The sequence below is a fragment of the Panthera onca genome, chromosome A2 (genome assembly GCF_046562875.1).
Source record: "Panthera onca isolate mPanOnc1 chromosome A2, mPanOnc1 haplotype 2, whole genome shotgun sequence".
In the NCBI taxonomy this organism is placed as follows: domain Eukaryota; kingdom Metazoa; phylum Chordata; class Mammalia; order Carnivora; family Felidae; genus Panthera; species Panthera onca.
Window position 1 is genome coordinate 46,957,983 of NC_138340.1, and position 26,996 is coordinate 46,984,978.

At 44.3% G+C, this 26,996-nt stretch overlaps 2 pseudogenes; both read left to right on the forward strand.

The window, feature by feature from the left end:
- The window catches only part of LOC132675971 (transient receptor potential cation channel subfamily V member 5-like), a 29,727-nt pseudogene extending 5,969 nt beyond the window's left edge, over positions 1 to 23,758 (forward strand).
- Positions 23,759 to 24,145: 387 nt separating this feature from the next.
- Positions 24,146 to 24,943, forward strand: LOC145712413 (transient receptor potential cation channel subfamily V member 5 pseudogene; annotated as a pseudogene).
- Positions 24,944 to 26,996: the final 2,053 nt, after the last annotated feature.

The window sequence follows — 26,996 nt, forward strand, 5'->3', positions numbered from 1 at the left end:
GGCTGATGCGACCCTGAAGCCAGGAAGCAGGAAGCAGAGACCGAGTTCCTTACTGGTGAAACCAGGGGCTCCAAAGTGGAGAAAGCCAGTTCTCTGCTCCCCAGATTCTCTTCCTTGAGCATGGTGGTACTAAAGTGGGGTTCGTGGTAGGAAAGACCTTAAAGATTCTCTATGGGCAAGAAAAAAGGGAAGCTGGGTTAACTGGGATCAGTTTGGTCACGTAGACAGTCACGCCTTGTCATTCCAACCCCAGAACCCCACACCTTCTTTGATGACTTGCTCAAATAACAGATTAAATCATCTCTAACATGCAATGACTATCTTATGTTTAAATACAAGTGTCTCCAAAAGACAAGTACTATATGATTTCATTCACGTGTGGAATCTAAACGACAAAATGAATGCCCAAACAAAACAGAAACAGACTCATAGATACAGAAAACAAACTGTTGGTTACCAGAGAGGGGGTTTGGGAGAGTGTTAAAATAGGTGAAGGGGATTAGGAGATACAAACTTCTAGTTATAAAAATAAATAAGTCACGGGATGTAACGTGCAGCATGGGGAATATAGTCAATAATTTAGAAATAACTTTGTATGGTGATAGGTGGTAACTAGACTTACCATGGGGATCATTTCATTATGAATAAAAATATCAAATCATTATGATGCACACCCAAAACGAATAGGCTATTGTATGTCAGTTACATTTCAGTTAAAAACATAATTTAGGTGCACCTGGTTGGCTCAGTCGTTTAAGTGTCCGACTTCGGTTCAGGTCATGATCTCATGGTTCGTGGGTTCGAGGCCCGCATCAGGCTCTGTGCTGACAGCTCAGAGCCTGGAGCCTCCTTCAGATTCTGTGTCTCCCTCTCTCTGTGCCCTTCCTCTGCTGGTACTCTGTCTCTGTCTCTCTGTCTCAAAAATACACATTAAAAAAACCCATAAATTAAAAAAGAGAATTTTCTCCAAGGTTTACCTGTAAGGGAGGTGTCTGCCTTGTGTCCCAACCACAGTGATATAAAGCCTGCAAAATTTATCTGCACTATGCTATCCTTTCAGTGCTCCATTTTTTCATCTTCCAAGACTGGATGGTCAATAGCATAGAGAGCCATGTCTTCTAATAGAAATACTCCTGGGGCACCTGGGTGGCTAAGTCGGTTAAGCGTCTGACTTCGGCCCAGGTCATGATCTTGCAGTTTGTGAGTTCGAGCCCCGCGTCAGGCTCTGTGCTGACAGCTTGGAGCTTGGGGCCTACTTCGGATTCTGTGTCTCCCTCTCTCTCTGCATGTCCCCAGCTCATGCTCGCACTCTGTCTCTGTCAAAAATAAATCAACTTAAAAAAAAAAGAAAAAAAAAGAAAAAGAAAAATACTCCTAAAACCCCCAGCTTTGGAGTCAGGTGAGACCTGAATTCAAATCCCAGTCCTACCAAATATTAGCTCTTGAACTTGAGCCAGGTACTTTAATTCCTCTAGGCCTTGTCTTTTAACATTAAAATAATCCCTAAATTCATGGATGTGTTGTGAGGGTTGAAGGAGAAAGAGGAGGTGTGCACAGCCCTGTGCACAGTGCCCAACACAGGGAGAATGCCACACAGGAGAAGTAATGGGGGTGCCATAAACTTTGTGTGTGTGTGTGTGTGTGTGTGTGTCTGTGTTTCAATAAACACTTTCTCTAAACCTTCTGTCTCTCTGTCCCTCCTTAAATCACACCTTGTACAGCAGTCTGCCTATTTTAGGCATCTCACCAGCTGGACATGAGGTCCCACGAGGAATAGTCAGAAGGAACCAAGGATGCATAAGACAGGAACTAAGTGGGACATAAAAATTGTCTTCGGGAAGAACTGCCATAGGAAAAGTGTGTTTAATTAGCCCTGTTTCACCCCAGAGGACTCAGGGCCATGGGTGAGTATCACCAGGAGGCAGATGAGGAACCATGTTGCTATCAGAGAAGTCTGCAAAAGGAAATGGATTGCCTTGAGGCTTCCTCAGCTGCCTGCTGTGGACGTGTTCAGTTGAGGCTTGAGTACCAGGTGTCAAAGATGCGGTCAAGGTGATCCCTGATGTCGCAAGTTGGGCCAGCTGATTAGCTTTCAGATGGATACAGGCGAGGTGGACAGAATCAGGAGATGATAGACAGGGCTAAGGGTACCCTGCACCCTCTCGCAGCTACAAAGTACTTCCTCTTTTATTTGTTTTATATTTTTGGGTTCCTAAAGATTGACAAGAAGATTTTGCTGCTGAAAACCAGAGTTGTGTGTTGTTTTGTTTTTTTTTGAAGCCTCTGTCCTGGATGACCTTTTGAGGTCTTTTTGAACATTGGGACTTTAAGTCGATGATTCAGAATTGCCTGTGACCCTGACTGATAGACAGTTTGTCAGAACTCTTTTGGTTGAAAGTGTCAAAACTCCTCTCAATTTGGTTTAAAGCAAGATGGGGATTCGGTGACTTGAGAAACTTGCAGGGTGGTTGAGGTAGTTCACAGAACTGATAAAAAACAAAAAACAAAAAACAAAAAAAAACCATGCACATACACAGCTGTGACAACCATGACCTCAGGGGCTAGACCCAGCAACTCAGTGCTGCCCAAACTCCCTCTCTGTTCATCTGACTCTCGGATCCGCTTTTCTAATTTCTGTGTGTTGGCCTCTGGTTAACATGGTTGCCAGAAGCCTCAACTGTGAGAAAGAGAACTTTGTGCTCACGGCATCTGTATACGGACCCTGGCCAGGCCATGATTATCACTGATCCTCTTTGAATCAATAACCCAGTCCATAATGGGGATGAAGCACTATGATTGGCCAGGCCTGGATTACTCCCTGCAACCAGAGCAGCAATGAGCCTTACCGGACTAAAGAAGGCTCGCTGGGAAAACAAAACGCAGTGGTGACTTTCATCTTGGAAGACCTTAAGAAAACATGTGTAGAAAACTTCAGGAAAAATTGTTGGCTCCCTTCAGAGAAGGGAGTTCCAGTTTTTTAAAATTAGTTTATTTATTTTGAGAGGGAGGGAAAGAGAGAGAGAGAGAGAGAGAGAAAGTGCGTGTGCTAGTGGGGGAGGAACAGAGACAGAGGAGAGAGAGAATCCCAGCAGGATCCATATTGTTAGCGCAAAGCCCAATGTGGGGGGCTCAAACTCACAAACTGTGAGATCATGACCTGATCTGAAATCAAGAGTCAGATGCTTAACCAACTGAACCACCCAGGAGCCCAGGAGTTCCAATTAGAAGAGTTCCTATTTACTGAGTATGGATTTTAGGTCAAACACATTATATGCATTACCATTTTCAATTTACATAACAGTGATTTGAACTGGATTTTTATTTTCATTTTCCAGATGAGAAACTGAGGCCCAAAGTGTTCATTAACTTGCTCAAGACCACACAGCTCGAAGTAAGAGAGCCGGGGTGTAGCTCAGGCCATCTGTGTGGGCCTGCATTTTGAGCTCTCCTTCGCTCTGACGATGCAGAAGATGCAGACGTTGGTAATGTGTTTGGACATAAATGGAACAAGGTTCCTCGAACACAAATCCATCTGGGCTGGTGAGAAAGAATACCGCACAGGGAGAGGAGAGACTTGAATTCAGGGCCCAGCTCTGCCTCCGCTGCTGATTAGCTGTAGGTCAAAAGGAAGTCTTTTAAAAATGCAGCTCTCCCCATGTCATTCCGCTGTTTGGAATGCTGCTGTACCCTCGGGACAACGGCCACATGTTTCACTAAGCCAGCGAGTCCCGGCACGTCTGCCTTCCTCCGCAGCGGATCTGTGCCCCTGTCCCCTCATGACTCGGACGGTCTGTTACAGGCTTTGGGCCTTCTTGCGAACACAGACCCTTGTATTCGGAATATCTTTTCCCTTCCCCCATTCTGAGCCAGCGCCTACTTTTTTTCCTTCTGGTTGCAGCAGCTTTTATGCATCACCTTTTAGGTGAAGGCTCCTCCTGATCACCAATAGATCGCCCTGCTCTGGCCAACACCCTCAGGTCACACTCATGTCTTCAGAGCACCTCTCTCAACAAAAGTGAATGATGCTATTTTGGTGGCCACTGGCCTGCAAACTCCAGGAGGGGCAGAGGGGGTTGCCGCCTCCCTCATCTGTACCCGCAAACCTAGCACGGTGCTTGGTGCACAGTGAGAGCCCAGGAAGCAGTTATCGAAGGGCTCCCTGAAAGTCTGAGCACCCACCTGGGCCTCCTCTACCCCATCGTGAATGTCAGCTTGTGTACGTGTCAAATTTTCTGACTTTAAGAGCACCTGGGTAAAGAGGGAGCTAGCGTCAGTGGGTGGAATTCGGTTAAATCTCAGAGGGTGTTGCGTTTTATTTGAAGCCTGTAAAAGAAAAGGCTAGCGGGGGCCATCTGGTCTGGTAACAGGTGGACTCGAAAATGAAGAGGAGAAGTTCACTGAAAAAGCAGCCCTGCCTGTAAAAAACTCACACTCCTTCCCAGAAGAAGGCTGTCACTTGGTTCCTCTCTCTGGCTCTGACATATGTTTCAATCCCTCGCTCCTAAATATGGTTGATACCCGGGGTTTGCTGCCATGTGAGGAGAGCCTCTGGGAGGACTGAAAACAGCTTCTCCAGGAGCAATTATCAGAAGGAAGAACGCAGTGCTGCCTTTTGGGCCCCAGAGCCTTTGCACCGTGTGTCCTTGGCTCCAACCTGGACACTGGAGGCTCAGAGCAAGATGGTGGCTCCAGGTGTGCTGCAGAGGGACAGGGTCTTCTGGGGCTTTGGCTGTAACAAAGAGCCTAGGTCTGCCGTGTGTGAGCACTTGGCTTGGCTTGCTTGCTGGTCAGACTCTGGAGCCAGGCCGTATCCCATCCTGGCTTTGCCCCTCCGTAGCTATGTGATCTTGTGCACATTGCTGAACCTCTTTGGGCCTCAGTTACTGCATCTATAAAATGGGGATGGTAACAGTATCTCCTTAGCATCGTAGTGAGGATTGGATGAGCTAATTTGTGTAGAGTTCTTATGGTTCCCGGCCCATATGAAACATCTTACAAAGGTTTCTAGCATTACATTTTCAAAAATCTTCTCAATGCCTACTCTGGCATCAGGCAACTGGAGTAGTATTTCTCAAAGAGTGGTCTGTGGGCCGCCTGCAACAGAATCACTTGGGCCAGAGGTGATATTCAAACTATGTAACAGCAGAAAAGGCAAGGACCTCCACTAATCAGAACTGACAGCCTTTACGATCAGAGGGACCCATACTATGCCAGGCTTTAACCCTGTAGTCTCTCAGCCATGGCAGATCTGGGAAAAATCAGGGTTAACTAGAGTGGCAGGAGACACTGAGATGTGATAAACAAGCATCCTGTTTTCCCCAGGGTGTTCATTGCTGAAACTGGAACATTCCCAGGCAAACCGAGGACAGTTGGTCACCTACACTCAGGAGCCATGTATGTTTAGCAACTGGTTTGGAAATAATGTCAATATTTTAACAACCAGTGGGGCCATGCCAGTCTACTGGCTGAATGTCAGCTCTGCCTGGGACCTAATGTAAATATAGATTCCTGAGCTCTTTCCCAGATAGCTTGAATCAGAATCTCCAAAGCTAGGCGATCTGCACTTTCAATGTGCACTCCAGGTGATTCTGATGCTTACTCAAATTTCATTTGATTCATTAGATCATCAGTTTCTGGAAGGCAAGGACTGTGTGTATCTTGCTCTACGTCCAGGGCCAGCATATAGTAGGTGCTCAGTAAATATTTGTTCGAAGAATGGATGGATATAAGTCATAGTGATGCAGGAGGCTTCGCGTATGATAATTAAGGGTATGGGCTTTGTGCTTGGACCGTACTCAAATCCTAGTTCTTTTATTTATAGTAATCTTGATGAGTTAATTGCCTTCTGAGAGATTCAGTTTCCTTATCCAGAAAAGGAGACTATAAGAATACTACTTTAGATAGGCATGTGTTAACTAAAACAGCACACATGAGGCAACTAGCCACAGTGCCTAGAACAGAGTAAAAGCCCAATAGAAAGCAGCTATCACCACTGCTGCGGTTGCTATTATTAATAATTCAGTTATAATAATTGTTGACCTAAGTGCCAAGCACACTGGTAGGGCTTGGGGTTTCCAAGATGAACAAGAAATTCCTTGCACTTTAGAAACACATCTGAGAATAATTGTAGTATACTGTGCTAGACACGGCCCTTGTCTATTTATAATGTTGGTGTCCCAAGTGGCTGGCCCAGGTGATAAAGCACCAGGCCAGGGATCAGAAAATGGGATGGGTGACATTTAAGGATTGGGAATCGCTGGCAGAAGAAGAACAGAAGCACTTTGGTTAAAGATGCAGCCATGTGAAAGGTCACGCCTTATCAGGAGAAGGCCAGCAGTTCAGGGTGGTTAGAAGATAGATCTCACAGTGTAGGGAGAGGTGAGTGGCAGATTACGAAGTCCTGTGTATTTCTGGTTGGCAAATGAGGCTCATGGAAATCACCAGGCCTCTCCTGGACTATGAGCACCACAGTTGTGGGAAAGTTAGAATGAGCCTGCAGTCCACATTAGCATTTGGTTGAGCGATTTGAAGTTCAGTGTTTCAAAATGCAGTGGTAGATTTATTGCGTGGAAACATCTTTAAGATATGCTTTTGAGCAAAGAAAGCAAGATATGAAAAAGTATGATGGTATTTTTTTGTATTAAAATAGTAAGACTATTTCATTCAACTCCACACTACTGTTTACTAGCCGTGTGATCCTATACAAGTGCCTTAACTTTGTGGTGTCTCGGTTTACCAAACTATGAAGTCGGGATAATGAAAGTCACTGCTCCATTGAATTATTGTGGGAATCAAGGAAATAATGATCCACATAAGGCATTGAGCCTAATGCTTAGCATGGATGAGGCACTCGATAAATAATAGTTATTATTACCTGTGTGGAGAAAAAAGTCTGGGTCAGTATACATCAAAATAGTAGTAATAACTTCTGGGTGATTGAATTTTACTTAATTTTAGTTTACTTTCTTCGTGCCTGTATTTTCCAAATTGCCACTATAAACATAAATTACTTATGTAGAAAGAAGGAAAATGAACCTTGATTGTTTTCCTGCTCTTAGTGGTACCTAGCATATAGTAAGTACACAGAATAACTGAATGTACACTCATATTCCTAGCTTATACAATTTAGGAGACTTTAGTCACATCAAAATTTCTTTCTTTCTTTCTTTCTTTCTTTCTTTCTTTCTGTCTTTCCTTTTTGCGCCTTGTAACTTATTTATTTTTTTTCCACTTTAAAAAATCTAAATCCAAGTTAATTAACATATTTCTTTCTTTCTTTTAATGTTTATTTATTTTTGAGAGAGCATGAGTGGGGGAGGGGCAGAGAGAGAAGGGGACAGAGGATCCCAAGCGGGCTCCACACTGTCAGCAGCGAGCCCTATGCAGGGCTCGAACTCATGAACCGTAAGATCAAGACTTGAGCTGAAATCAGATGCTCACCCAGCTGAACTATCCAGATGCCCCAAAATAGATTTCTTTAATTTTCCAAGGATTACCACACTTAAAGTTTTAAAAATGAATGGTTCTCTAAATCCTTTTGGTATTATTTCATAAGTCACTAAGAACTGAAACTTTCCAATTTATAAGTCATTTTCCATTAGAGATTAAATTAAAAAAAAAGGCTTTACATTGATAACAGTTGTGTTAGTGAGGGGGGGTATAGGCAAAATAGGGTAACGAGATTAAGAAATACAAACTTCTAGTTATAAGATAAATAAGTCACGGGTATGAAAAGTACAGCATAGGGAATATAGTCAATAACACTGTAGTAATTTGTATGATGACAGATGATAAATACACTTCTTGTGGTGAGCATTTTGTAGTATATGCAATTGTCAAATCACTAAGTTGTACACCTGAAACTAATATAACATCATATGTCAACTATACTTCAATTAAAAATGTAAAAAATGAGGACTCTTTCAAACACAAGTTGCAGATATTCAGGTGAAACTGGTTTAAGCAAAAATATAAAAAGGTTTATTTTTATGAACCTTATGAAAACGCGTCTTTGGGTGTTTGGCTTTCAGACAATTTCATTATACTTCTTTATGTAATAAATGAGATGGCTGCTGGTGGCCCCAAGGTGGCGCTCTGAAAGACAGAGATCTCCAATGGCTCTTGTAAAAATCCCAGGGAGGCCTCTGCCTCGCCAAGCCTGGGTCATTTGGCCACCCAGAAGAGGAGGTTGGAGACAATGGACTGAGTGGTTTATCATGGAATGAGTTGGAGAGTAGAACCCAAAGGAAATAGCACTGATCAGGGCAAAAAAATAAGGTCACTATCCATGATTAACCAGGCCTCTTATTTCTAGAGGAAGTGCCATGGTGTAAGGTTTTTTAACTTCACTAGGAGAATAATGCTATTTAAATGCAAGAAATTATGATTTTGCTGACAGATCTGGCCCACTATCCAGGTTATAGTGTTCCTGGATTAGGAAGAGGAATGGTAGTAAAAATAACTGTTAAAATATTGCCTCCTGTGGTGTCTGGTTAAGTGTCTGACTCTTGGTTTCAGTTCAGGTCATGATCTCATGGTTCATGAGTTCAAGACCCGCATTGGGCTCTGTGCTGACAGTGTGGAGCCTGCTTGGGATTTTCTCTCGCCCTCTCTCTTCCTCTCCCCTGCTCCTTCTCTCTCTCTCTTTCTCTCAAATAAAATGAACTTAAATTAAAAAAAATATATAGCCTCCTGATTACACATTAAACTATTGTGTCATACCAAAAATTTAGCTTTTAGTCCTTATTCTGCCACTTATAGGCACCTTCAGGCCTCAGTGGGCTCTTTAGTAAAATTAGAGAGTTGACTCTGATGATTTATTGCATCTTTTTTTTTTTTTTTTTTGCTTGAAGATGCTATGATCCTGGACATAACTACACCAAAACAAATTCTGCCTGAATTTTAAAGTAACTCATTTGCACCAGTCCATATTTTCCCAAATTATATTGACCTTCAATGAATAATTGCATGGAATGAATTATTTTTTTTTTTTTTGCATGGAATGAAATCTTAAGAAGCAAAGAACATTGTTTATTGATTATTCATTGTGCCAAACACAGTCCTAAACACTTTGCATATATGATTTCATTTGGCCTTCACAATTCTGAGAGGCAATACAGTAGGCAAAACAAAGAGTCCCAGCCGTATCCACATCCCCTCCTTAGAACCTGGAATATGTTAAGTTACTTGGCAAAGAGGTTTTAAGGTTGCAGATGGAATTAAGGTTGCTAGTCAGCTGGCACTGACATGGGAGTTTATTCTGGGTTATCTCACTGTAGTTGCGAGGGTCCTTATATGTGAAAGACAGACACAGGGGAGACAGGGTCAGAGAAAGAGATGTCATGACAGAGGTATAGGTCGGGGAAATGCATTTGCTGGATGGCAAGGTGGGATGCCTGGGTGGCTCAGCCAAATGAGCATCTGATTATTGATTTCGGCTCAGGTCATGATCCCAGGATCGTGGGATGAAGCTATGTGTCAGGCTCTGTGCTGAGAGTGGAGCCTGCTTAAGATTCTCTCTCTCTCTCTCTCTCTCTCTCTCTCTCTCTCTCTCTCTCTCTCCCTCTCTCTGCCCCTGCCCCACTCATGTGCACATGCTGTCTCTCTAAATAAATAAATAAGGGGTGCCTGGGTGGCGCAGTCGGTTAAGCGTCTGACTTCAGCCAGGTCACGATCTCACGATCCGTGAGTTCGAGCCCCGCGTCAGGCTCTGGGCTGATGGCTCAGAGCCTGGAGCCTGTTACCGATTCTGTGTCTCCCTCTCTCTCTGCCCCTTCCCCCGTTCATGCTCTGTCTCTCTCTGTCCCAAAAATAAATAAACGTTGAAAAAAAAAATTAAAAATAAATAAATAAATAAATAAATAAATAAGGAAAGGTGTCATGAACCAAGGAATGTCGATGGCCTCTGTAAGCAAGAATACAGATTCTCCCTTAGAGCCACCAGAAAGCACACAGCCCTGTAGAGAGTCAAACAACCCAACAGTATTAATAATTACCTTTCACTGGAATGACTGAGTGCCAGGCACCTTACGTATATGATCTTTGCACTATTACTCTTATTGTGAAAAGGAAAGATGTTATCGTCTCTTATGCACTGAATTGTGTCCCTCCTCCCAGCCTTGGATTCATATGGTGAAGTCCAATCCCTAGTAACTCAGGACGTGACTGTGTTTGGAGATAGAACCATTTAAGAACTGATTAAGATAAAATGAGGTCATATGAGTGGGCTGTAATCCAAAATGACTGATGTCCTTATAAGAAGAGGAGGAGACTGGACACAGGTAAACACAGAGGGGAGACTATGTCACCCACAGAGAGAAGGTGGCCAACCACAAGCCAAAAAGAGAGGCCTCAGAAGAAACCACTCCTGCTGGCACATTGATCTTGAACGTCTCCCTTCATTGATCTTGAACTTCTTCTAGGGCTCTGAGAAAATAAAAATTGTGTTATTTAAGCTGCTCAGTCTGTAACATTTTGTTATAGCAGCCCTAGCAAACTAATACATCATTTATTAGTGATCGACTTACTCTTAGCCAAACTTCATACATTGTAACTAGAAGAGTTTGCTTTGGGTTTGAGTGGCTAATTCTAAGCGAGGACAGAGGAATTTAGGGGTAATTTCTCTCCTCTAGTCAATCTATGTCCAACCACTTGAGTAAACCTTGGGTCTCAACACTCTAGGAGCCCAATAGGACCTCCCCAAAGCTTTCTTCTTCTTACCTCCATTACCCAAGCTCCTTGCATCATTCAGTGTCATGGTCCCATGCTTCCACCCAAGGTCTAGCCTTTTCTTTCATTTACTCCCTAGTGTGGCTTCTCTGTCTAGTATTCCTGAGGGATGGAGCCTGATTCTTAAAGGCAACATGGCCAGGGGATAAGAATTTTGTACAATAGTCTGGTCTTAGAATGAATTATCTAGAAACGAATCAGACTTTTCAAAGCACAAAGATTAACCTTCTGTTGGTGGATCTCATTACCTCCTATCACCTTCCCTGCCAGATTCTTTTATTTGAATGTATCAGTTTGTAGCAGTCAGGAAAATCTAGACTGTGTTTCAGCAACAAGCACCCTCCAAACCTCATTGGCTTAACACAATCAAGTCTCTTTCTTGCTCATGCTACATGTGTAATGTTGGCTGCAGGAGTCTTTGCTTATCAGTCACTGGGGAACTCGGATTGGTAGAGGCTTCGTCTATAGTTCGTTGATGGCCCAAGCATGTCAAGAGAGTGTGGAAAATCATATGGCACATACTAGCCTTCAACTAGAAGTGACACACAGCACTTCCACTCATGTTTCATTGACCAAAGCAAGCCAAATATTTATACCTTTTGTCAAAGGTATCATGTGCCTAGAGACAGAGAATGCAAATAATTGCAAATAGTCCTCCTGATAACCACCATGGAGGACACCTTTGACCATTAGTAACGGTTCACAAATGGGTAAAACAATGAAGATATTTATTGTTTTATATAGCAAGGAGCCCAAATATCAGGGAGTTGCTGGCTTAATTCATTCACTGATCAAAAAAGTAAATGAATTTTGTTTTCTGCCCTGCCATTCTCAGTTTTTTGCCTGAACCTTGTAGGATGGCTCTCCTCATGGTCTGAAGATGGCTGCCTTCATTCAGACAGATGACAACACTCAGAGATAGAAAGGGAAACATACCTGTCTTGTAACCCTCTTTTATTTTTTTATTTAAAATTTTTTTTTAACATTTATTTATTTTTGAGACAGAGAGAGAACATGAACAGGGGAGGGTCAGAGAAAGAGGGAGACACAGAGTTTGAAACAGGCTCCAGGCTCTGAGCTGTCAGCACAGAGCCCGGAGCGGGGCTCGAACCCAAGGACCGTGAGATCATGACCGGAGCCAAAGTCAGACGCTCAACCGACTGAGCCACCCAAGCACCCCTGTATCCCTCTTTTAAAACAACAAAAACCTTTCCGGAGGCTCCTGGGCAGACTTTCCCGTTTCATTGGCCGAACTGTATCCTGCACTCTTGTCTAAACTACCTGCTGGACAGGAGATCAAGATTGCCAGGACTGGCTTAAACGAAGCAAGATTCACTCCCTAGGACTGCCGAAGGGACCAGTTCTTCCTGTCCCCCCAAATAAATAGCATGGCCACTTAAAGGAGAGTGAAGCAAATTGGGATCTTGTTTATGAGATAGGAGTATGGAATCATAGCTGAGTAGAAAACTAACAGTGCCTGGTGGCCCAGGCTCCAGGAAGGGAGAGGTCAGTGGGAGGAGGTGAAAGGGATAACTGTTCTGAATCTTCACATTAAACTTATGAGGTAGGTTTTCCTGTCTTGTTTCACAGATAAGAAATGTGGCATTAGATATACATCAGACTCCCAAGTATTACTTTACTACACTGCCTGTTTATCCATCAAGTACAGTTACAGAGTGGAATGTGAGAATTATTTTTTTTTAAAGTCCTTTGGGGAAGGCAAAAGAAGAAGAGGTTCAACATCAATCAGCCCTGGTACAAATAGGATTTCCATGATCCAATTGGCTAATTGCTGAATCCCTTTCTGACGTCAACCGAAGATCCCTTTGTGAAAACTAGGAAGAGTGCCCACTTTGTGACAAGGAAAAAAGAGCAGGTGTACTAATCTGCAACTATATCCAGGGCTAAATTTACCTAGACAAGGAATGACGCCAAATTGTCTTTGAAGCAACTCTCCATTATTCTAGGGTCAAAGCAAAATGTCTTAGGACTCTCAGGCCACCAAATTTTTTAACCTCATCTCCATAAGGAATATTGGCATCAATTTAGAATTCAGCCCTTCCCTCAGCCTTTGCTGATAGACACACTGATAAATATCCTAAGCGTCCAAACGTGAGAATCCAATTCGTGGTGTGGAGAAATGGAGAAGCAGGTCTTAGGAGGGTCGCAGGGTAGAGCAGACAAGTGCCCACCAACATGCTATTCCTTCTTCCATGTTGGACCTCGCAGCCTGCCCTCTTCCATGTTGGATCTCGCAGCCTGCCCTCAACTTCAGCCCAATCCTGCCTGGGCAGTTCACTTCAAGCCTCTGGCCAGATCATAAACAAGCCCAGGGTCTGGACCTGCCCATGCCTAATAGGTGGCCCTACCTTTTTTGGAGACCCTCCTAAAGTACCAGCACTGAGTTAAGCACTACATCACACATAATTCTCACTCCAACTCTTGGAGGGAGGTGGCTTTCCCATGGATGAAGCTCAAGGAAGCTAAGCCTGAGCCACCCATCCAAGGTCACAATGAGGTGGTTGAACTTGGATTTTATCTCAGGTCTGGTTGCAGACTTAAGGGCCTTCACTGCTAAATCGTACTTCCTCTGTTCACTTGAAGGACTGGATTTTTTTTTTAACTCTCCCATGAGAAGTCTACCAGGTAGATATGGATATGACTATCCTATTCAGTTTAGAGAAATTACAAAAAACTTGCCTCAAGTTTTAGAGCTACTTATTATTAATAACTACTTATTAAGTAGTGGAGCCAAGATTTGAAGCCAGGTCTGAATGGTCCCACACCCAGAGCTCCCTGCATTCATGAATTGCCTCCCCTGTGCGTGAGCCGCTGATCCTAGCATTCCCATTCCTGACTGAGCTTCCGCCTAGATAGCCATCTTCTTTACAATAGAGAATTGCCATATTTTAAAAATCATGAAAGAAAGGATTATGTTTGCCATTATACACTGGTTTTGAGATATGTATGTATATAAATTATTTCTCTTTGAAATCACTCCAGGTTTTCTAAAGGAGTCTTCTGCTATGAAAAATGCCCCATCCATTTTCCCAGGTCTCTTCAGGTCAGCATATTTAAAAAAAGAAAGACTTGAACTTGTCATTCAGCTCTCACTGCATATGAATCATAACAGGACGGTACGTGGGGAAACAGCCTAGTTCTAGGAACTGGTAATAGAAGCTGGGGTTTGTCACCTTCATGGGTGCATCTCAAATCCCACTTGGGTGTTTCTGGGGCCCATGTGATGGTTCCCCCTTGACCCAGGGGGAGCTGAACAATTGGGTCACGGCCACCTCAACAGTCAGATGGCTCAGTCACACACACACACACACACACACACACACACACACACACCTGCCTCTGTGACCAGACCCCAGGCAGAGGCCAAAGAGTAGAGAAGTGTCTTCAGAGGGATGGCCTCTCCCTCACTTTAAGATGATATTTTAAAATCAGGGATCATAACATAACAACAATAACAATAGCAGGTAACAGTCATTGAACACTTAGCTATGATTATTCTCATTGGTATTGTTGCTACTGCTATTCCATTAATTAACCAATTTGACCATCAAAGTACTCTATAAGTAGCAATTATTCTTGCAACAAAGTGTGGCACTTAAGAGACCAGGCCACAGAGGCAGAGACCTGGGTTTGACAGGTACTGTCACCTCTGGCTGGTCATGTGGGTCTAGGAAGTTACCTCAACTTGCCTCAGTTTTTGTCATCTGTAAAATGGATACAATAATAGTACCTGTTCCACAGAGCTGTTGGGAGGATTAAACAGGAGAGTTCAGTGATTGGAGACGATAATTAGATATCAGAAGCCAAATGCTGGGAAATTGCCATTTCTGTGCCTTTAACAAGAGCTGGACTTTTAGGGCCAACTGTTCTCTGCCTGCACCCTGTAAGCACCTAAAAGGACCTGAACTTCCCAAAGTGATGATGCAGGAGGAAAAAGAAAAAAGCAATGAAGAAATCTCTAGAAATAAACTGTGATTTCCTGCCCATGAGCCAGAAAATGGTGCCCAGGTGTCTCACTTGGCAGATTTTAAAATGCTTGGCGGGGGTTTGTTTGTGTGGTGGTGGGATAGTGGAGGATGCACCTAGCTAGAGAGGAATCTGTTTTTCAGCCTTCGTTTCTGCCTGGGACTTTGTAGCGAATGCATTTTCTCACCAGCAAGATCAAAGGGATGGGACACCTGACATTGCTCATGGCATCTTGCTGGACAGCAGGGAGGAGAGGGAAATAAATCAAAGTATTTGCTCCCACAGCCATTTGCGTCTGAGAGGAGAGGATGACATAAATCTTCACTGGGAGCTAGGTCTTGAAATAGGGTGAGAAATTGCTGCAAAATGAATATTCAATCAGGAATGTCGGTGGCCTGGTTTTCTTAAGAGTTGAGTTAGTCTCTGATCTGATTATCTTTTAGGACAAACCCAGTAACCCCACTCTGAGTTTTGCAGTTCGTTCCCCCTTCCCATCAATTTCTTCTCCAACTGACATCTACTGAAGGCTAACCCTGTACCAGGCACTGGGCTACATATCAAAGGACATGGGTTAACAGACTCGATGTCATGTCTGCCCTCAGGAGTGTCCACCCTAGTGGGAGAGATGAACACGGAGCAGATTCCTATACCAACAATAATTGCAATTGCATGAGATGTGAAGACACAAAAGGCTAGAAACTGATAAGGATGAGACTAGGTGGGAGGGCCCCACACCTGTTCTGGGGGTTCAGGGACAGCCTGTCTGAGGAAGTGATGTTTGAACTGAGACCTGAAGGGCGAGCAGAAATCAGCCAGGCAAAGAGTGGGCGGTGGGGATGTGGGTGGGGAAGCTTAGCATTTTCGAGAAACAAGGAAATGGCCAGTGCGGCTGGAGCTCAGAACACAAAGGGAAGAGTGACGTGATATGGAGCCGGTAAGGGGGAAGGAGCCAGGGCTGGCCTACTTTCCTCTTGCTGTGCATGACTCCCGGTGAGTTTTGCTATGTCCAGTTCCTAGAGGGGAGAAGACAGGTCCGCCCTTCCTGTTATGGGGCCACAGGTCTGCGGGCCAGCAGAGTGCTCCCCTGGGTCTGGTGGAGGCCTCCTCCCTGTGCACCGTGGTGCCCAGCGGCTGTTCAGTGCCCCCATGGTGGGCCTGCGTGGCTTTTTCGGAGGATCTCAACAGCCCCCAGGCACTGAGACCAGTAGTTTCAGGAGCCTTGGTTCAGTTACAAGGGTGATTTCCTCTTCTTGTGACGGATACTGCCTGCGATCTTGCGTCCCAGTACAAACCAAGTACCCGCTTCCTACCCGGGCTCCAGTATCTGGTTCCTTTTCTCTATATCATTCTTGATAGTGAGAATAGTACCTTTTACAGGGATTTCCCGGTCAGTTCATGCAAATAGGGTTGATCTGTGCCTGCTTAGCGCCAAGTACTCCCAGGGATAAAAGGGAACAGAACTAGATAATCTCGCTCTTGAGCAGCTCACAGGCCCCCCAGGCAGCATGCTAAGCATCTTACCTATGATCTCCTCTCACCCCCGAACAACCCCATGCGATAGGGCTATCATTAGTGCCCATTTCATAGATGAGGAAACTGAATCAAAGGGAGATCATATAACCGCCCCAAGGTCACACTATCAGTGGAGGGGCTGGCATTTGAGTGTGCCTAATCTTAAGACACACATTTTTCTTTTTTCTGAGAGACAGAAAGCACACCTGTGCTAGTGGGAGAGGGGCAGAGAAAGAGGGAAAAAGAGAATCCCAAGCAGGCTCCATGTCGCCAGTGCAGAGCCCAACGCAGGGCTCGAACCCACAAACCATGAGATCAGGACCTGAGCCAGAATCAGGAGTCAGACGCTTAACTGGCTGAGCCACCAAGGTGTCCCCTAAAGCTCACATTCTTAGCAAATACCCTCTATTCTTACCACTCTGTCTCTGAATTTCTAAAGAAGTCCTTACACAATGTGATTCTTCAACAACAGGGGCCTTGTCCTGTGGGTGGAATCCTGCTCTACAGCCCCAAGTTTCTCTGTGGCTACAGCAAGCTCACTTTCCTGTTCTTACATGCCCTATCATGTCTTGCAGAGCCTGTCCCTGTCATCTGTTGGCCTAGTTTCTTCCTGTCACGATGTGTTTCCCCAGTATTGTGTGCTCTTTGGAGCTGGAGTTTCACCAACTGCCTGAGGTTTAGACCATCACTCAAAAGGGCAGGTTTTTTCTTTTCTGGAGCTAATATCATTTCTTCTGCTGCTACCTCTTGGATTACCAGCTGGGTGATAGCATCCTGCATTGCAGTAAAACCCCCAAAATGACTGAAAGACCAGAGGTTCTCCTAAGAGCTGTGACTTCAAGGAAGTCCTTCTCAAAGGGGTGGCACCATCCTCAGGGGATGTTTCCTTGTGAAGGTGCTTTTGGTTTACATAAGGGTTGTAGGGGTGTGGGGGTGAAGATGGAGGGGTCCCATGTCCCACTGGCTTTGGGAGCCAGTGAGAGACAGGCCTGTGGCACAAAGAGTGGAAGTGTGTCCCTTCAGGATTTGAAACGTTCCGCTGGACATATACACAGGTGAGAACTTATTTTTCATTATGTTAACATAGATCCTCCCTATTTTTTCTTTTTTTTTTTTTTTCAACGTTTTTTTATTTATTTTTGGGACAGAGAGAGACAGAGCATGAACGGGGGAGGGGCAGAGAGAGAGGGAGACACAGAATCGGAAACAGGCTCCAGGCTCCGAGCCGTCAGCACAGAGCCTGACGCGGGGCTCGAACTCACGGACCGCGAGATCGTGACCTGGCTGAAGTCGGACGCTTAACCGACTGCGCCACCCAGGCGCCCCCCTATTTTTTCCATATAAACACAAATACCAGTATTTTTAAAATTTGCTTTATTTTTTAAAGTTTCTAAAATGTTTATTTATTTTTGAGAGATAGAGACAGACAGAATATAAGTGGGGAAGGCCAGAGAGAGAGAGGGAGACACAGAATCCAAAGTAAGCTCCGGGGTGCTTGGGTGGCTCAGTCGGTTGAGCCTCCGACTTCGGCTCAGGTCATGACGTCGCAGTCTGTGAGTTCCAGCCCCGCATAGGGCCCTGTGCTGACAGCTGGGAGCCTGGAGCCTGTTTCAGATTCTGTCTCCCTCTCTCTCTGCCCCTCCCCCACTCATGCTCTGTCTCTCTCTCTCTCTGTCAAAAATAAATAAACATTAAAAAATTTAAAAACAAACAAACAAACAAACAAAATAAGCTCCAGGCTCTGAGCTCTCAGCACAGAGCCCAACGTAGGACTCAAACTCACAAACCCTGAGATCATGACCTGGCCAAAGTTGGAGGCTCAACCGGATAAGCCACCCAGGTGGCCCCAGTATGGTTTTAATAGTCACCAAGCATTCTGAGGAATGCTACTACTGTATACATGAAAGCAACCTTCTATCACTTTACTAAGAGTTGTCCGCCATTTTGGAGAATGACGTCATTAACGGCAGTACCACACTCAGGACCTGAATCACTAGAGCCACACAACTGCATCAGTCCTTACTAATAGCTGTCTCATTTGTGGAAATTTTATGTATGTCTATTCAGCCCTTATTTGGAAATAGCACATATAAAGCAAAATGGCCAACTCTCTGTTGAGTATTGTCTCACTCTTCTGAAATGCACACGTATTCATTAAAAGTAGGTGCAAACATTTGACTTGTCACTGTCTTCTTGAATCATCTGAGCACTCTTATATTGAAATGCACATTGTACTTTAAATCATATCTTTTATTTCTTCCTTATATGACATTTAGAGCAATATACTGATTTTTAGAAATGTTTTGTGGGTAGAATTTCAGTTCAGGATAGCAAAGGCAATGTTACAGAAATATTTTTTTAAATTTTTTACTTGAAAGAGAGAGAGAGAGAGAGAGAGAGAGAGAGAGAGAGAGAGAGTGTTTTAGTGGGGGGAAAGGGCACAGGGACAGAAAGAATCTTAAGCCCCAATTTGGGGCTTGATCTCACTACCTGAGCTGAAAGCAGAAGCCTGACGTTTAATCAACTGAGCCATCCAGGCATCCCCCAGAAACATTTGTTTTAATAAAAAGGAGTTGTGATAGAACTAAAAACTCCAGTTTTCAGGAAATGGAATGAGGGTTTTTTGTTTGTTTGGCTGAGGTGTGTGTGTGTGTGTGTGTGTGTGTGTGTGTGTGTATGCATGTTTTTGGTGCCAGAATTTATACACCAGATCAATGATAGTCCTGTTCAAACCTTTTTGGGAACTAAGGACTTATTTTATTGGCTACGTTTTCTCCAAAGACTTTGGGTATTCTTCTCTTGGAATTATTTTCAGAGGCAAGGCAGGATTTTCTTTTTCCTCCCCTCCTTGAGAATTTTCTAGGGTTTTGCTTGTTGAAAAAGGTTTTGTTTTTTGAAAAGATCCAACAGGTTGTCAGACTAAATTTTTGAGGTCAAGGTCAGTGATCAAACCGGGTGATGATATTTTCGGTCACGGACCGTGAGGCTTGGGGCAGAGATTGTGTTTTATCCATCTTTGCCTCTCCACAGCACTTAGTACATGGCTCCCAGTAGATGCTCAGTATTGGGTTGAGCTGAATTTTGTCAAGTACGTGATGTGAACTTGAGGTAAGAGGATTGAATCAATGCATGTGCATAGTACTGAATTTAAATTATATATAAGTGTGTTGTACAACAAAGCAAAACCTCCTCTGGATATCAGTGAAAACATTTAAAAGATGGCATGTATCCTTTGGATAAATTAGTGCTATTGTTAGTCATAGGGTAGTTCTATTTTTAATTTTTTGAGGAACTTCCACATTGTTTTCCAGAGTGGCTGCACCAGTTTGCATTCCCACCAACAGTGCAAGAAGGTTTCCCTTTCCCCGAAGCCAAGAGCACACTGTGTGCACTGTATGTTAGCTAACTTGCCAATAAATTATATTAAAAAAAAAAAGATGGTGTGGCACGAGCACAGTCCAATAAAAGTGAAGGCTGGCTGTGACCAGTGCCCACACTGGTACGTTCCAGTTGAAAATTAGCCTTGCTCCTCCCTCTCACTCGGTTTGGGAATCTCTCTTCCCTGAGGCAACTGTTAGAGGAGTAATAGTGGGTTTTGAAAGTTCCCCTCTCCTTATAGCGAACACTGTTAACAATTTAGTGATTCTCCTTCCAGACTTAAAATACATCCATGGAAGGTGTATGTGTGTGTGAAGTGGGTATGTTCATGGAGAGTCAGAAATATTTTTATGAATGCCTTCAATTCAGAGGAAAGAGATTAAGGGCGTCTGGGTGGCTCCGTAGGTTAAGGATCCGACTCTTGATTTCAGCTCAGGTTGTGATCTCATGGTTCGTGAGTGCGAGCCCCATGTCTGTGCTGATTGCAAGGAGCCTACTTGGGATTACCTTTCCCTCTCTCTTTGCCCCTCTCCCACTAGTTCGTGTGCTCTCTCTTTCTCTCTCAAAATAAATAAACTTTAAAATTTTTTAATAAAAAAGGGATTAAATTGACACTGTTCTAAAATGTGTTCTTTTCCGCTTCTTGTATCACAGCCCATTTAAAAAATTTTTAAGTTTATTTATTTTGGGAGAGAGACACAGAGCAAACAGGGGAGGGGCAGAGAGAGAGGCAGAGAGAGAGAATCCCAAGCAGGCTGCCAGGGTGGAGCCCGATGTGGGGCTCAAACCCACGAACTGTATCACAGCCCATTTAGAACCATGTTGTGATCAAGTGTTTGAGTAGCTTGGCTCTGAAAAAAAATCTAGAGCAAGAGTGCCAAAGGGGTTTTGAAGATAGGAAGACATGAGGGCAATTTTAAAGGAAAATAATATGCTTTCATATAGATGAGTTCTTATGGATGCATTTTTCCTTCTCTTTTGAAATGCACTGGAACTTTGGAGTTGGTTTGATTTGAGTTCAAATTCCAGTGGGGAAGAAGATCTTAGAGTCTAGTGTGGGAGACCAACACCAAGCCAAGGAACAAGTAAGGAAACAGCATCTGTATCATTTAAAATTGGGGTGCATGATCTTCTTCTTCTTCTTCTTCTTCTTCTTCTCTTAAGTAAGCTTCACATCCACTGCAGGGCTTGAAATCACAAGCCTGATATCAAGACCCGAGCCAAGATCAAGAGTTGGACCCCCAACTGACTGAGCCACCCAGGCACCCCTGGGGTGCATGTTCTGGAGGATAGAAATAGTGTGATGGTTTAAAGACTGGAACAAGAAGGTCACTTTAGATAGAGTCACCAGGGAAGGTCTCTCTGTGGTGAGGACCCCTGAATCAAGACCAGAGATCATGCAAAGGTCCTGAGGTAGGAATGGGCTTAGGGTACTTGAGGAGCCACATGAGGAACAACAGATAAGTGACCAACCAGGAGAGTCCTAGGAGGTGAGATTGTACAAGCAAGCAGGGGCCAGAACTTGTAGGGTCTTGTAGGCCTACAAGAACTGTAGGAGTCGGTTTTATTCTAAACAGAGTGACTTGTTCTGATTTGGCTTTAGAGAGGGACAAAGGTCAAAGCACAGAGACCACTTAAAAGCCATTGCGGCTACCCAGGCCAAAGAAGACGACAGCTTAGATGAGGGAGGTGCTGTGGAAATGGGGAGAAGTAAGTAGGTTTGAGATTCCTTTCTGAGGTAGAACCACTAGGCTTTGCAGATGGAGTGATGTGGTGCGCATGTGCTCATGCACGTGTGTGTGTGTGTGTGTGTGTGTGTGTGTGTGTGTGAAAAAGAGAGAGAGAGAGAGAGAGAGAGAGAGAGAGAGAGAGAGAGAGAGAGAAAGGGATCACTAAAGGACCAATGCCTAGGGTTTGGGCCTCAATAACTATGTGAATGATGGTGTTATTTATAGAAATAGGGAAGACGGGCAAAGAACATGTTTGGGAGGCAGAGGGGTCAGGGAAGTGAGAATCCTGTTTTGGTCACATTCATTTTGAAATGCCTCTTTGGTGTTCAAGTGTGATATCAAGCAGACAGATAGATAAATACAGTTTCAGGGATGGGTCTGTCCACAAATGGATATATTTAAAGCCAAGGGAACTGACATTGGAAGGTGGCTGGCTGTATTTTCCAGTTTGTAAACATCTTTACTGCAGTTTCTGAGTGATAAGAAGAACATAAAGAGAGCAGGGAGGGGAGAGAGAGTAAGATAAAGAGTGCACAATGCCAATGGTATCTCTTGGCTATGTTTTGCAACAAAACAAGTGTTTGGTCACACACACACACGTACACACACACAAACACACACACACACCCCACAGCCACAAACTACAAGCTGCATACACAAGTCACGTGAAAGATATACTCACGCTCAGTCCCAACACCAGACCCTGCCTCCTCTTCAGCTGCTGCTGAGTCCTAGACCCGTTACTTGTACCGAACTTTCGTAACCTGCCAGTGCCTGAAAGGAGAAGGCATGGGGGCCCCTTCTGCCAAAGGCAGAAGGCAGTTCTGGATCCAACCCCAGACTTCTGGCCTCCTGGCTGGTCAGGGAGCAGGGCTGGGATCAGCATCTGGACAAAGCCTGTATGCTGCAACAAAAGAGTGTTCAAGAGTCTCCACTGCTTCAGGCAGCCAAGGAAAATCACCTGTGTTTCCCGAAGAAACTTTCACTGGAATAAACCTGTGACTTTGGATGAAGAGGAGGCCTGGGGGAGATGGTGCTGCCTATAGCAGCCCTCTGCGACAATGCCACGGTGCTGGCAGAGACTGCCTGGAGACGGTCACAGAGCTCCCCATGTGTGAGCCATCTGTAGGTTGGACTGCTCTGCACATAACCATTGTGAACCAGAACATGAACTTGGTGTGAGCCTTACCTGCCCATGGGACTGGCATCTCTGTAAGAGCTACAGGCACAGCTTTCCACCAGGGCCCCTGCAAACCTCATCTACTTTGGGAGTATCCTCTGTCTTTTGTGAGGTTGCTCATAGAGCCCGGAGCCAGCATCCAGGCCCAGGACTCCCTGGGAAACATCATCTTGCACATTCTCATCCTCCAGCCCAACAAAATCTTTGCCTGCCAGATACATAACCTGGTCCTGTCCTATGATGGGAGCTGGGACCTCCTGCAGTCCTTGGACCCCATGCCCACTCACGGGGGTCTCACCCCCTTCAAGCCAGCAAGAGTGGAGGGCCACATTGTGATGTTCTAGTACCTGATGTAGAAGTAGAAGCGTATCCAGTGGACATATGAACCGCTGACCTCCACTCTCTATGATCTCACAGAGACCAACTCCTGGGGAGAGGACACATCCTTTCTAGAGCTCATGGTCTCCCCCAAGAAGCAGGTGACTCACCAGATCCTAGAACGGACCCCAGTGAAGCAACTAGCGAGCTTCAAGTGGAAGAAATATGGTCAGTGGTTGTTTTATGTTCTGGGTGCCTTGTACCTGCTCTATATGATCTGCTATGTCTACTGCCCCCTCAAGTTCTGAATTGGCAACTGCACAGATTCCTGAGATAACACCATTTTCCAACAGAGACCACTCCAGGAGGCCTATGTGACTCACCAGGACAAAATCTGGCTCATGGGGGAGTTGGTGACCAATACCAAGGTTGTCATCAACCTGCTCCCAGAGACCCTGAGTGTCTTCAGGGTTGGTGCCTATTGCTATTTTAGACAGACTGTCCTCTGGGGGCCATTCCATGTCCTTATCATCACTGATGCCTACATAGTACCAGTGAACATGGGGATGCAGCTGTCCCACATGGATGGGGAGGTGGCGGCACCCATGTCCGTCACCCTGATGCTGGGCTTGTGTGGTGTTACGTACTTCACTTGAGCATTTCATCTGGAATCCTCTGTGCTTTCAATATCATGATCCAGAAGATGATTTTTGTTTTTGTTTTTATTTTTTTTAATGTTCGTTTATTTTTGACAGAGAGAGAGAGAGAGAGAGAGAGAGAGCATGAGTGGGGTAGGTGCAGAGAAAGAAGGGGACAGAGGATCCGAAGCAGGCTCCATGCTGACAGCAGAAAGCCTGAAACAGGGCTCGAACTCATGAACTGTAAGACCATGATCGGAGCCAAAGTTGGATGCTTAACTGACTGAGCCACCCAGGCACTCATTTTATTTATTTATTTATTTATTTATTTATTTATTTATTCATTTATATTATTTATTTAATTAAAAACAACGGAAGTGACTCAAACATTCTTCTCAAGCATATCATTTTTCTTTTTTTAAATGTTCATTTACTTATTTCTAGAGAGAAAGAGAGAGAGAGTGCACAGGGGAGGGGTAGAGAGAGACAGAGAGAGAATCCCAAGCAGGCTCTGCACTTTCAGTGCAGAGCCCAACAGGGGGCTCAAATCCCACCAACTGTGAGATCATGACCTGAGTCGAAATCAAGAGTTGGATACTCAACCGACTGAGCCACTCAGGCAACCCTTTATTTTTTTTTTTAAGTAATCTCTAACTCAGTGTGGGGGTCAAACTCATAACCTGGAGATCAAGAGTCACATGCTCTACAGACTGAGCCAGCCAGGTGCCCCTGGCTGATGATTTTTGAAGACCTAATGCCTTTCTGTCAGCTGATGGCTTAGTTTTTTTCCGGGATTTGCCTCTGCATTCTATGTCATTTTCCAGACAGAGGACCTAACAAGTCTGGGGGCAATTCCACGACTATCCCATGGCACTCTTCAGCACTTTTCAACTTTTCCTCACCATCATTGATGGGCCTTCCAACTATGAAGTGAGCTTGCCCTTTGTGTTTGGCATGGACTACTTTGCCTTTGCCATCATCGCCACACTGCTTATGCTCCACCTGTTCATCACCATGAAGGATGACACACTGACAGGTGGCCCATGAGTGGGACAAGCTTTGGAGGGCTCAGGTCTGGTCACCATGGTGATTCTGGAAAGTAAGCTCTTCCACTTCCTGTGGCCTCGCTCTGGGATCTGTGGAGACAGATATGAGCTGGGGAACCACTTGGTTCCTACAAGTCTAGGACAACCGTGATCAAAATCCTTTGCAGGTGCTTTGCTATGTGGAAACTTTCAAGAACTCAGACAAGGAGGATGGACAAGAACAACTTTCTGAGAGACAGCCCTCTGTTTTTTGTGATAGGAAGTGGGAACCTAGGTGGAACCTCTCTGGCCACCCATTCCCCCCATGTCCTACACTACACCTCACAGGAGCTGCATCACCAGCTTTGTGGCAACACCCCAGAACACATGAATTTTGGACTGGATCTTGGAGAAGGGAATGGAGAGGAAAATATCACAAACAGGTAGGCCTGAGTAGGGAGCAGTTAACTCTCATGCCTATTAATCATGGGAGGGGGTAGACAGAATAATTCTTAAAGGCCGTGTCTCACTTCACAGCAGCATTTCTGGAGATGGGCAATGGACATCTGTTGTCCCACATATTTTCTGAACTCCTGGAAGGCCCACATCTTGGGAAAAGAAGGTATCTTTGCAAGTGAAGTTGCACTTGGCCATCAAAGACATGATGTAAGGATGCTAGACTAATGTCTGGATCATCTTTCTTTGTGTGTAACGTGGGAAAAGCCAGGCATGGCACTGAGGTTGTGGCCCTTCCCTTTTTTTCTGTACTGTGCAGGATTCTCCCTACCTAGCAACCAAACCCCAACTAGAAAACTGCAAGAAGAAAGATTTTTATCCTATTTACTACTTATTTATCCTATTTATTATTTATTTTATTATTTTTTTAAGTTTATTTACCTATTTTGAGAGAGTAGGGAGGGACAGAGAGAGAATCCCAAGCAAGCTCCCCACTGAGAGGATGGAGACCATGTCTCAGGAACCCGTGAGATCATGACCTGAGCTGAAACCAAGAGTCAGACACTTAACCAACTGAGCCACGCAGGTGCCCTATCCTTGTTTTATTTTTTATAATTATTTTTTAAATGTTTATTTTTCAGAGATGGACAGAGAGCATGAGAGGGGGAGAGGCAGAGAGAGAAGGAGACACAGAATCCACAGCAGGCTCCAGGCTCTCAGCTGTCAGCACCGAGCCCGACGTGGGGCTTGAAACCACGAACTGTGAGACCATAACTGAGCTGAAGTCGGCCACTTATCTGACTGAGCCACCCAGGCACCCCCAACTTGTTGTAATTTTTAAAAAATTGTATTGTGAAAGATACACATAACATAAAATTTACTATTTTAACCGTTTCTAGGTATACAACTCAGTGGCATTAAGTCCATTCACACGGTTGCATAACCAACACTACTATTCATCTACAAGACTTTTTCATCTTCCCAAATTGAAACTGTTGTACCCATTAAACATTAACTCTTCTCTATCCTTTCCCTATAGTACCTGATAACTGACATTCTGTTTTCTGTCTATTAATTTGACTGCTCTGGGTACCTCCTGTAAGTCCAGTCATGTAATATTAATCCTATTTTTCCGGGTTTATTTCATTTAGCATGTTTTCAAGATTTATCCACATATAGCATGTATCAGACTTCGATCCCTTTTAAAGGCCAAAAAATATTTCACTGTATGGATGTTATCACATTTTGTTTATCTGTTCATCCATCGATTGACATTTGGGTTGTTTCGACCTTTTGGCTATTGTGAGTAATATGGCTATGGACATTGGTCTGCAGTTAGCTCTCCAACTCCCTGCTTTCAATTCCTTTGGGTACATCCCTACACCTGAAATTGCTGTATCTTATGGCAATTCCTGTTTAATTTCTTGAGGAACTGCCACACTGTTTTCCACAGCGGCTGTGTTATTTTACATTTCTTTGAACAATGTGCAAGGATTCCAATTTCTTCACTTCCTCACCAACACTTGTTACTTTCTGCCAACAAGCAGAAGTATTTCCTTCCCTTCCTTCCTCCTTCCTCCTTTCCTTTCCTTTCCTTTCCTCTCCTCCTCCCTTCCCTCCCCTCCCCTCCCCTCTCCTCCTCTCCTCTCCTCTCCTCTCCTCTTCTCTCCACTCTCCTCTCCTCCCTTCCATCTTCCTTTTTTCTATAGCCATTCTAATGACTATGAAGTGGTATCTCATTGTGATTTTGATTTGCATTTCCCCAAAGATTAATGACATTGAATATTTTTTTCATAAGCTTATTGGCAATTTATATATCTGTCTTTGGTGAAATATCTATTCAAGTCCTTTATCCAAACAAACAAGTTTTTGGCTTTTGCAAACACCTTTTTTAGCAGGGCCTTGAGATGGTGCACGTTATGAAGCATGGGACACACACACCATCTGCTGGCCATTTCTTAGCATTTCCCAACACACCCTTTAGGGCAGAAAAAAGTTTTTAGTTCATGGGATTACCAAAGAAATCGGGGTCAGTGTTGCTGCC